Source organism: Chrysemys picta, chromosome 19 (genome assembly GCF_011386835.1).
Source record: "Chrysemys picta bellii isolate R12L10 chromosome 19, ASM1138683v2, whole genome shotgun sequence".
Classification (NCBI taxonomy): Eukaryota; Metazoa; Chordata; order Testudines; family Emydidae; genus Chrysemys; species Chrysemys picta.
Genome location: NC_088809.1, coordinates 12,455,883 through 12,466,233, shown reverse-complemented (window position 1 = coordinate 12,466,233; position 10,351 = coordinate 12,455,883).

The following is a 10,351-nucleotide window of genomic DNA, read 5'->3' as shown; positions in this document are numbered from 1 at the left end:
TTTCCTGTAGCACTGTAGATTGCTTCCTTTTCAGATCTCTAACAGCAGGGACAGTGAAGCCAAAATGGTCATTTTCCCTCTTGTCACTTTCGCTTTCTGGTTCTCAAGCCATACCACGAGCGCATGGGTGTGCCGTTTGGCGGGCAAGAACGGCAGTGAAAACCTCGACATCCAAACGATACCATTCATGAGCACTTTGTCTAGTCCCTTCACCCATGTTTGCCTCTAAGTTTTTGTACATCTATAAACATTTTTGCAGCTTTTTGCTATACTCTTTCCGTATCACTTGTCTTATGCCAGAGGCTTTCAAACTGGGGGGCCCCTCTGGAGGTAGCACGGAATGTATTCTGGGGGGAATGTGAGAAGCTTGGGGCGGGGGGGGGAGGGGGAAATTAATGCACACATTTTACCCACAACAATGAATAACTAGCAAAGTTAATTCCTCCAAGTCCTCAGATGGCGCTGTCCATTTTGACTGATTTCTGTTAAGCTTGCATAACATTATACAAAGTCATTGCCATCTGTACGTTAATCCGCTTTGCTATGACACAGCGTGCACATTTAATTATAAGCATCGACCACAATCGTGGTTTTGCTTTTGCTCGTATTACAATGGATCGTTGGCTGTGTTTGAATCAAGGCCTTACCGTTTTTAACATTTAGTGAGAGTTGCATGTTGGTTTTTTTTTCTTCTTTCAATCGGTATATGTACTTTATGCCCCCGCCTTCCCGCCACACAAAGTACTACGGACTAACAGAAGGGGAGTGTGTTCAGAGAAGTTTGAGAACCACTGTCCTATGCCATTATAAGTGAGGCTAATATTGGAGGTGGAGGATGGGGAAATGCTGATCTGACTAAAAATTTAAATGAAACGTTCTGAGCCAAGGAGTGAAATTTTGAGGATAATCAGTTAGTTGTGATGATGAGGGTGAGAAGAGGAGTTTTTTCTTTTGCCGGAAAGGGAAAAGAGAGAAACTTTTGGCATAAAATAAAGTCCTCCTTTAAATGATCCTTTATATGGACTTGCTGCCTGTTTGTACACTACATTTTGGGTAATGTTGACTCCCTGCACAGTAACTTCTGTCACAATGTGTCACAGTTTAAAATCTGTTGAATTACTTCCATTGAACTGAAGCTTTAACCAAGAGCTTGTCTTGATTCCGTGAGGAACAGATGTCTCTTTGAGCTGGTTTGCATGCTTTATACTCCCAGAACTGCAGTTAAAACCATCTGCAGGTCTCTTGCTGACTTCTGGGGCTCCGGTTTTGAGAGCTGGCAGATGGGCTCTCTCTGGGCTGATCTACACACCCAAATTGCACTTATTTAGTTCAATTGCTGTCATTCCTGTGTGTCGACCAGGCATCAGTAGTGTCCCTCCCTTTGACGGGCCCCTAGAACCGGAGTCTGGCCTTCAAGTTCCAAGGCCAAGCCTGTGTATTTTGATACGCTCTTGGTTGTTTCTCCTCAATCTCCGCCTTGTAAATCAGACGGTGGCTTGTTCTCTTTCCCTGCAGTAATCTCCACTGCTATGCAGTGAGCAGCTTACGTAACTGAATGCCTAAGAGAGGCCTCCTTGCCATAGGCATGACCTAAATTATTGAACTGAGTGAGACCTTGCCCCCAGCATGGCTCCGGGGAACTTGAGGGAAGGATGTAAATGGCTGTGTCAGTTGGTTACTGTTGATATATAAGGGTATGGAGCAAAGAACTTGTTCAGCCTGCCTGGAACCAGTTGCAACACCCTCTTTTCTGTCTCTGGCACAGAGGAAGACTGAACAGCACCTCATGTTTCAGCTGGGCATCACACTAGGGCAACAGTGGAGGGTAAAAGGGACTCCATCCAATCAACCAAAGCCCAGGCACTGAATGTTTGACGAACACAGGAAAGCCCATCTTGCTTGAGTGGGGCACAAAAAAGCTGTCTTGCTCTGGCTTATTCTGCACGTAAGCTATCAGCGAATGTAAAGCCCCTGTATTGTTTTAAACAATGTTAAAGGGCTGGGCCATCATCAGCCTCATGAAGAGGAAGGTCTGCTAACTGTAGCAGGAACACTCAAGGCCCTAAAAGAATTAGGTTTCCTAGAGCTAGTGTGCTGGGGGATGCCTAGGTGGTATATGATTCAAGTGTAGCACTAACACCTATCTTGTCTAGTGCTATGCTGGCCACTGTTGTAACAAAAAGATGTTCTCCCTCAGCCCGTGCTAAATCCTTTATCCCTAGGCTGGGGCAGTGGAGGAAGCAAGGCTCTAGGACACGTATTCATTTGTTTTCCCTTTAAACAAACATACTTTTGTAACCAAAGGAGGAAGCAATACCATCTGGCAAACAAGCAAGTTTACTCAGTGAATTTCCTGGCAATGCTTATGCTTCCTGAAAAATAGCCTTGGTCTGCAAACATCACAGTATAATATTACATTTGTGTAACCTTGGAAGGGTAGCGGCGGGTGGGGGCTGTATTTCTTGGGAAGCATTTGAAAAATATGTGACCCATGGTTTAATCTGGTCTATTGTAAGGATGGTTTGTTTCAGTACATAAGAAAGGGAGAATTTTAATGTAGGCCCCTAGGCTGCCGCCTCCTGGCCCATACTGGATTAAGCATCAGATGGGGAGCATATTCCACTGCTCTTGATATTCAACAGGGCTCCCCCTGGAGTGGGACAGGTAGAGGAATGGGGTTGTGGGGAAGCCGGCTCCAGAAGGGATTCATTTTGTAACAAGTTAACCCCGATGCTGTGTCCAGGCTATGAACGTTTTATAAAAAGCCTCACTAAGAGCAGTGAGAAATCCTGCAACGCTTGCTCATCTGGAAATCATGCCAAAACCACGTTTCCAATTGGATTACAGCAAACATTAGCAAGCTGTTCCACCGGTGAATGAGAAGCACCATCTGCCACCAGCCAGGATGTTTCCATAATCAAATATTTTACCCCCCAATATTTTGATACTTTTGTGAAAACTGAAGACAAGGACCACGTCTCTCTTTACAACAGGGCCTTTTTTAGCAAATGCCTTCTGCCTCCCTGTCATGGCACAGTTTCATAGAAACACTCTCCTCCCACTTGCACATCAGCAGATCCGTTTGCACTTGCTGATGTTCAGATTGGTTTAGGGGCCTGGGCTGCAGAGTTCATAAAGACTGTTCGTAGATGGGCCTAAGAGGACAAGCAAATCAACTAAGACGGAAGGGTTGAATGCTCTATGAAAGGATTTAAACTCTTCAAATGTGGGGACCTGAAATTAGGCAGCTTTTCCAGATGTGCTGAGACCTGACCTGCAGCTTCCATGCAGTGCCTCTGAAAAAACAGGCCTTTAATGTAGGTGTCTAAATCTGGATTACAATTCAAACCAAAGTAATACCAGTTGTGATCTCTTGTCCACGGGCTCTGCTGGGCCGAGGACATAGTGCACAGGACTGGGACTCAGGAGACTTGGGGCCTATTGCTGGCTCTGCCACTGACCAGCTGCATGACCTTAGGCAAGTCACTACACTGCTCTGTGCCTCAGTTTCCCCATCTGTAAAATGGGGGTGATGATACTGACTTCAGTGCTTTGAGACCTACGGAGGGGAAGTGCTGTAGAAGAGCGAGGTGGAATTATGCACCTTGCACTTGTTAATGTGTGCTGCATATCTTTAATAATGCTTTGGCTGTACTGTTCAGTTATAGAGCTCGAACGACTTTACCAAGCTGTCTAAGCATCATGGTCCCTGTTTTGCGGATGGAGAAACTTAGGCAGAGGAAGTTGGGGTGAAGTGGCTTACTACGCTCACAGACTCTCTCAGCTTCAAAACCCTGGTTTTATGATGTCTAGTCTGTGTAATCCTCTGGCCCACAGTGCTTCCCACTTAATAAAAGTGCTACTTTCTTACTTTTTGGAGACCTCTGATGTAGAAGTGTTTGCTCAAGAGACATTAATACTATCACCTCTGTCTGGGGCCCAGGTGGGGTGACCAGCTGTCCTGATTTTATAGGGACAGTCCCAATTTTTGGATCTCTTTCTTGTATAGGCTCCTATTACCCCCCCACACCCCATATGCTAATTTTTCACACTTGCTGTCTTGTCACCCTAAGCCCAGGGTCCTATTTCACCTGTGCTGTCAGCTTGTATTAGCCCTTGTACCATGACTCATGCACCTTGCTCTAACCAAGTGACCGAGGCTGAACTGTGTACATCTGGGTGGCATGAACAAAGCTGTGGAGCAGTTTTGCTGTGGGCTGAGCTATCGCCCCTTTGAAGAGTACCTGTTGGACAGCGCTTAGCCCTGCTTTTGAAGAGGAGATGAATGAGTTGCACTGGGCTCTGCTTGAGCTTTCTCTCCTCCTGGAAGGGGGAGATCTCCTCTGGGGCCCCTTTCTTCCCACATCCCAGGGAAGAATCCCTTCCCTTCCCAGTGCAACGCAGCTACTGCTCCAGGGGAAGGGGGCCCAAGCCTGCTGCAGATACGAGGGCTAAACGATCTGGGGGCAGACCCAGTCTCTTAGGTTCTTGTATCCATCTCCTCTGAGACCCCTACTTCTGTGCTGAAGGGGGCACGTCAACTCTAGCCATTCAAAGCTGTGGCCCAAGGAAGTCTAGGTATTACAGACTTAAGCTCAGGTTCCCTGGACTGCCTGAGCTGCAGTCAGAACAAGTCCAGGGGGCTTTGAGTCATCTTCACATTCCCTTGCTCCTGGCCTTGCTCGGCATCAGCCCAGTCTCCACAGAAAATAAAGCAGCCTGAAGCCTAATATTTTCCACTGGCTGCAAGGATCAGCTGGGTGCAGGGGCTCCCAAGCCAGCCGCCCTACCCCGGGGGGATCAAACAGGGTGCCATAGGAGGTAATAGGAGGGCCTCAACAGAGCTGAAGACCTGGCCCTAGATGTGTAGATCTCTAGTTATTCCAGCTGTCGTCAGCCTACTGCAGGGATCACAACTAAAAATCCTGGGTGGGATTTTCAGCAGCAGCCGGCACTGGCCTCAGTCTGTTCCCAGGGGGTTCAAACCGTTGATTTCAGTGGGAGCCGCAGTTAGGCCGGCGCTGAGCACGTTAGAAGATCCCAGCCCGTGTACATGGTGCTTTGCTATTTGTCTGGGTTCCCCAGGCGCTATAAAAAGACACACACAGACTAGCAAAGAGTGATTTGGGCCTTTGCTCAGTCTGAACAGTAACCTTACCCCTCGGCGCAGCACCTCTGAGTCACAGGGCAGCAGTTCAACACGGGCTAATCAAGGCCCATGACTGCTGCTGGTTAGACTAACACTGCCTCTTTCACAGGTGCGGATGATAACCTCTGATTGCACCTCGGCCTGCCTGACAGGGAGGAGGGCACTAATTGAGCAGCACCTGTGTGACCTACCCACTATTGAGCCCCTCAGCTCTGTGGTGCTGGTTACTGTGGAAGCAGCTCACAATCTTAGCTCAGCCGTGCGGCTGTTTTCCTTACAAACTTTCCCAGGATGGGTCAGGAGGTGAATTGGCTCAAGTTGGATTTCGTAGCCCAGCAAAGCAGGATTAAACACCCTGGTGGAAACTGGGAGTCCCTGGAGTCCCTCTCCCGACATCTGAGCTGGCTGTAGTTTCCTGGGAGGTGAGTTGCCTTACTTGGGCCTGTGAGGAGCCGAAGAGAATGCAATCGTTGTGATTGTGAGAAAATTGTACTTCAAAATGAAGTCAAATGGGCTTTAATAGGGCAGTCAGGTAGACTGAAAACTGATAGGCCTCTAACCCAGTGGTTCTCAAACTTTTGTACTGGTGACCCCTTTCACATAGCAAGCCTCTGAGGGTGACCCCTTCCCCCATTATAAATTACATTTATTTATATATAAATAAAAATGCTGGAGGCAAAATGGGGTTTAGGGTGGCAGCTGACAGCTTGTGACCCCCCCCCCCCCCCATGTAATTACCTCATGACCCCCTGACAGGTCCTGCCGCCCAGTTTGAGAACCCGTGCCCTAACCGAAGGGGAATGCTTGGTGGTGGGGTGTTGTATTGTGAGGGAGCCAGTGTATCACATGGATTAGTGTTCAATCTAGTTTTATTTAGCACCGTTATTAATGAACTGGAAGAGAATAAACAGCCGGATAATTAAATCTGTAGAGGAAACAGGGCAATTTCTGAGATGAGAACTAGATTAGCAGGCCTGAGAGACATTATAAACCTGGGGGGAGGGGGGTATAATCTGAATAGATTAGGAAGAGACCTCTGTGGGGAACTAATTCCAAACACACACCCTCAATGGGGGGCGGGGGAGGGCCGTAGGAAATAGTGATGCAGGAGAGAGAGTGGGTTGTAAACTAGATACTACCATAATACCATATTATAGTGCAATATGGTAATAAGAGAGGCTGGTGCAATTTTGGGTTGCTTGCATACAAGGATGATATCGCAGAGCAGGGAGGTCATAGACTTTCCCCGTGTAGCTCCAGTGTCGCTGCCTGGGGAATATCGAATTCGGTCCTGGGCACCTCTCTACCAGCAGATGGGTGTTCAGAGAGCAACAGAAACAATCGCTGGGGCTGGATGATCTCATGTCTCAGACGAGACTAAAAGAAGTCAGTCAATAGGCTGGCTAAGCAGCGACTAGGGGATTCCTCAGCTGTTTAGGGTGATCTGATGTATATAACGGGGGAGGGAATGTCTCCAGGTCAGGACCTATCAGAATGGTCTCAGAAGGGAGCCAACACATGTCATCTTTAAGAGAGGAGAGGACACAGTGTGAGTAAATATTCAGTCAGGAGCAGTGCTGCAATGGCTTCTGGACTAAACAGGATCCAACAGGGCTCTCTCGCCTCTAACTTCTCTGAGGTGAAAAGAACGAGGAGTCCTTGTGGCACCTTAGACTAACAAATTTATTTGGGCATGAGCTTTCGTGGGCTAAAACCCACTTCATCAGATGCATGGAGTGGAAAAATATTTGTCTCGTTAGAGTTGGTATGGCAACCCCCATCTTTTCATGTTGTGTGTGTGTGTGTATGTATATGTGTGTGTGTGTATATTCTTCCTACTGTATTTTTCACTCCATGCATCTGATGAAGTGGGTTTTAGCCCACAAAAGCTCATGCCCAAATAAATTTGTTAGTCTCTAAGGTGCCACAAGGACTCCTTGTTCTTTTTGCTGATACAGACTAACACGGCTGCTACTCTGAAACCAGTTCTCTGAGGTGAAATCTCTTGCATGGCCGCTCTGATTGTCTTGTATTAATGTGGGGGGGGAGTTACACTTCATGGCCACTAGGTGGCAGTAGGAGTCTATTAGGTACGTCTGGGCTGGCTGTGTGAATTCTGAGCTGTATGCGGTAGTTCAGAAGGACAGCTGCCTTCGTGTATTGGGCTGGGTAGATTCGCTGGCTGATAACGTCTTGTATAATCTGCTGCATGGTTTGCTATGCCTTTCAAAATGATCTGTATGACGTTATGAGAGGCCATGTTGTGCTCGGCGCTGTACATACGGAGTAAGAGACTGTGCCCAGAGGAGGGTACAATTGAAACAGATGAACGGTAGGAGGTAAACAGAGGCTCAGGGTGGGATTCTCCTTAGGTCATGCAGGAAGTTGGTGGCAGGGCCAGGAATGGAATACAGGTCTCCTGATCCCCAGCAGGGACCTCTGGTTCCCTACCCATCCTTTGTCTGGTCACACTGGAAGCTGCCTCTTGCTGTGGGTTTGTCCGATGCCTAGCACAGGCAGTCCTAGCCTAGGTGCTATTGTGATACAAAGAAACCTGCATGAGTTGGCTGAGGCGCCCGTTGTTGAAAACTTCAAGGGGCAAATTGTCCCGTCACGGGTTCAGGGCACAGCACCTGTTCGTGCTAAAGGAAGGCAGATGGTACAACCTGCATTTGCATGGCTTGAGCCTGGACTGTTTTGTGCTGTGATTTTCCCCCACCCCCACCCTCCGTCTGGCCTCGCAAGCAAAGCTGGGACAGGCCAGCTCGGTGCTGGGACTGGAGGTGGAAGGTGAACGCTTCGGTGAGTAGGTGGTGCTGTCCCGTCGGGCACAAGGGCTGCAGTGGTGGGTACAGCAAGGACGTGACCGTTTGCGGTTAAGTAAGTCCCCTGTCAGAAGCAGATTTACCAGGAAACAAACCGTGCAGGGGCACGGGGCCCCCAACATGCAGGACAAATATCTGACAACCTGTGCTGAGTCCCGGCTGGCGGTGCAGCAGGGCACAGGCAGACAGGCTGCCTGCATGCCATGGCCGGTCACCCCATGCCACTCCTAGAAGTGACCAGCTGCTGGCATGTCTCTGCACACCCTGGGTGGAGGGGGCGGGGCGGGTCCACGTGCTGCCCCCGCCCCCCAAGAGGTATGCAGAAACATGCTAGCAGCAGGGCTAAGGCAGCTCCCTGCCTGCTCTGCCTCCCTCCCTCCACGCCGCTTCGCTCCTGGAAGCGGCTGGCATGTCCCTGCAGCCCCTGGGGGTTGCGGGAGGTGTCTCTGCACGCTGACCCTGCCCCAAGCGCCGACTCTGCAGCTCCCATTGGCTGGGAACTGTGGCCAATGGGAGCTGCGGGGGTAGTGCCTGCGGGCAGAAATGCATGGAGACCCCTTGCCCCTCTGCCTAGGAGCCAAGGTAAGCACCGCCCCCCTGCCCCAGCCCAGAGCCTGCACCCGGCACCCAAACTTCCTCCCATAGCCTGCCCCCCTGCACACCTCCTGCTCCCTAATCCTCTGCCCCAATCAAGGTACCTCACTTTAGTTTCATTTACTTCACATTACTTATAATATAGGAGGAGGATGAAGGAAAAAAATAATGAAAAACAGGGAGGAGATAAGAGAGCCTGTTCTTTTTCTTGGCTGGGGTGTGTGTGTGTGTGTGTGTGTGTGTGTGTGTGTAAGAAAATAAAGCTGTGCACAGGGCCCCACTAACTCTAAATCCGCCACTGTCCCCTGTGGGTTTTGCAGGAGCGAGGATGTTAGTGCTGCAGGCCAATTACATTCTGGCATCCTGCAGTTCCCTGTGTGGTTTCACTGGGCATCACCGATTTGTTTTCACTTCCTGTGCTAACCTCTAGTGGTTCAGCTTAAACAAGTGAGCTCTGCTCCCTTACTGTGCCGCTCTCCCCGGGATCTGCTGAGGTCACTAGTGTCTACAGAGCAGGTCTGGGGTTAGAACATCCCGTCCCCAGAACGACATGCCACGGCCCCTTCTCCAAGCATCCTAGCTGTCTGCTTGGAACCTATCACTTTCCCCAGGGTGCTTGCAACCCATTTACTACTTTGCTCGCCGAGCTGTGACTCATGCTGATGCTGACTGGAATGAGCCATCTTATACCTCCCGATTACCCTGCACAGATTTAGGAGCCACTTGACTTAGTTTTGTTGTCTCCTCTTACGTCGCCTCGGAGAGACCCCCATACTCCTCAGTAATCTGCTGAGAGGGGAATGAATGTGTCTGTGGCGTATCCCAAGTGACTGTGATTTGCTGCAGAAACAACTTCTCTCCTAATACCTAGGAGGTGGAGGATGCCTGTAATATTGTGACCAGTGTAGGTACAGCTGGGGGGTTGATTTATTGTGCTGGCTGCTGTACAATCACCAAGAGCTCATCCAGGCGTGTGGCCAGGTAAGCAGACACACCTTACCCATAACCAAAGGGCAAAGCAGGGAACCACCTGCTGTGAAGTCTGTTCCCTCTCTCCCCAGCTGGTGGGCTGCATAAACTGGTTTGACCAGGCTCAGGAGCTGCAGGGAGGCAAAGAGATTTGGGCCTGACAGAAGGACAGGCCTTGCTTTGCCTCCAAGCTTTGCTTAGCCAGGGGAAGGGAGAAGCCTCTTGCCTTTGAGACCTCGGTGTGTCAGACAAGGACAGACGCGTGATATCCAGAGCGAAATGATTTCAATAATTAAAGAGGGCGGTGAGGTGTGACGGTTTCTTTTCAAAGGGAGCGTTTCCTTGGGAGACGCGAGCGTCCCTCCCCTTCAGCAGCTCCGGCTAATTGTTACCCGTAGTGCGAAGGGTGACGATGCCAGGAAATGTTTTGTTTCGGACGGTCTTCGGTAGCGTGGTGCAGAGATGACTGAAGGCCTGTTGGCTACGGCTGCCACATTGCTGCATCCTGTCGCCTGCGCCGTCCCCTATCGCAAAGCAGTTTGCCTGGGCGTGGGAGATGCCCGTTACTGCACCCTGAGCTTTCAAGCTCGGCGGTTCTCTTGCACTGTGGGTGTAGAAGCCCTGCATATAGAGACCCTGGATTATTCTGTGGGGCCTGGGGGAAGGGACAAGATCCAGGCTCAAGCTATGGTGTCTCCTGCTGGAGAACTGGAACTGGACAGTAATGCAACATGGCCCCACTTTATAAACCCAGGCATGGCCCTGAAAGAGCAGGGGCCAAAGGTGCCCAAACGGAGGCCCCGCCCCCTGTACC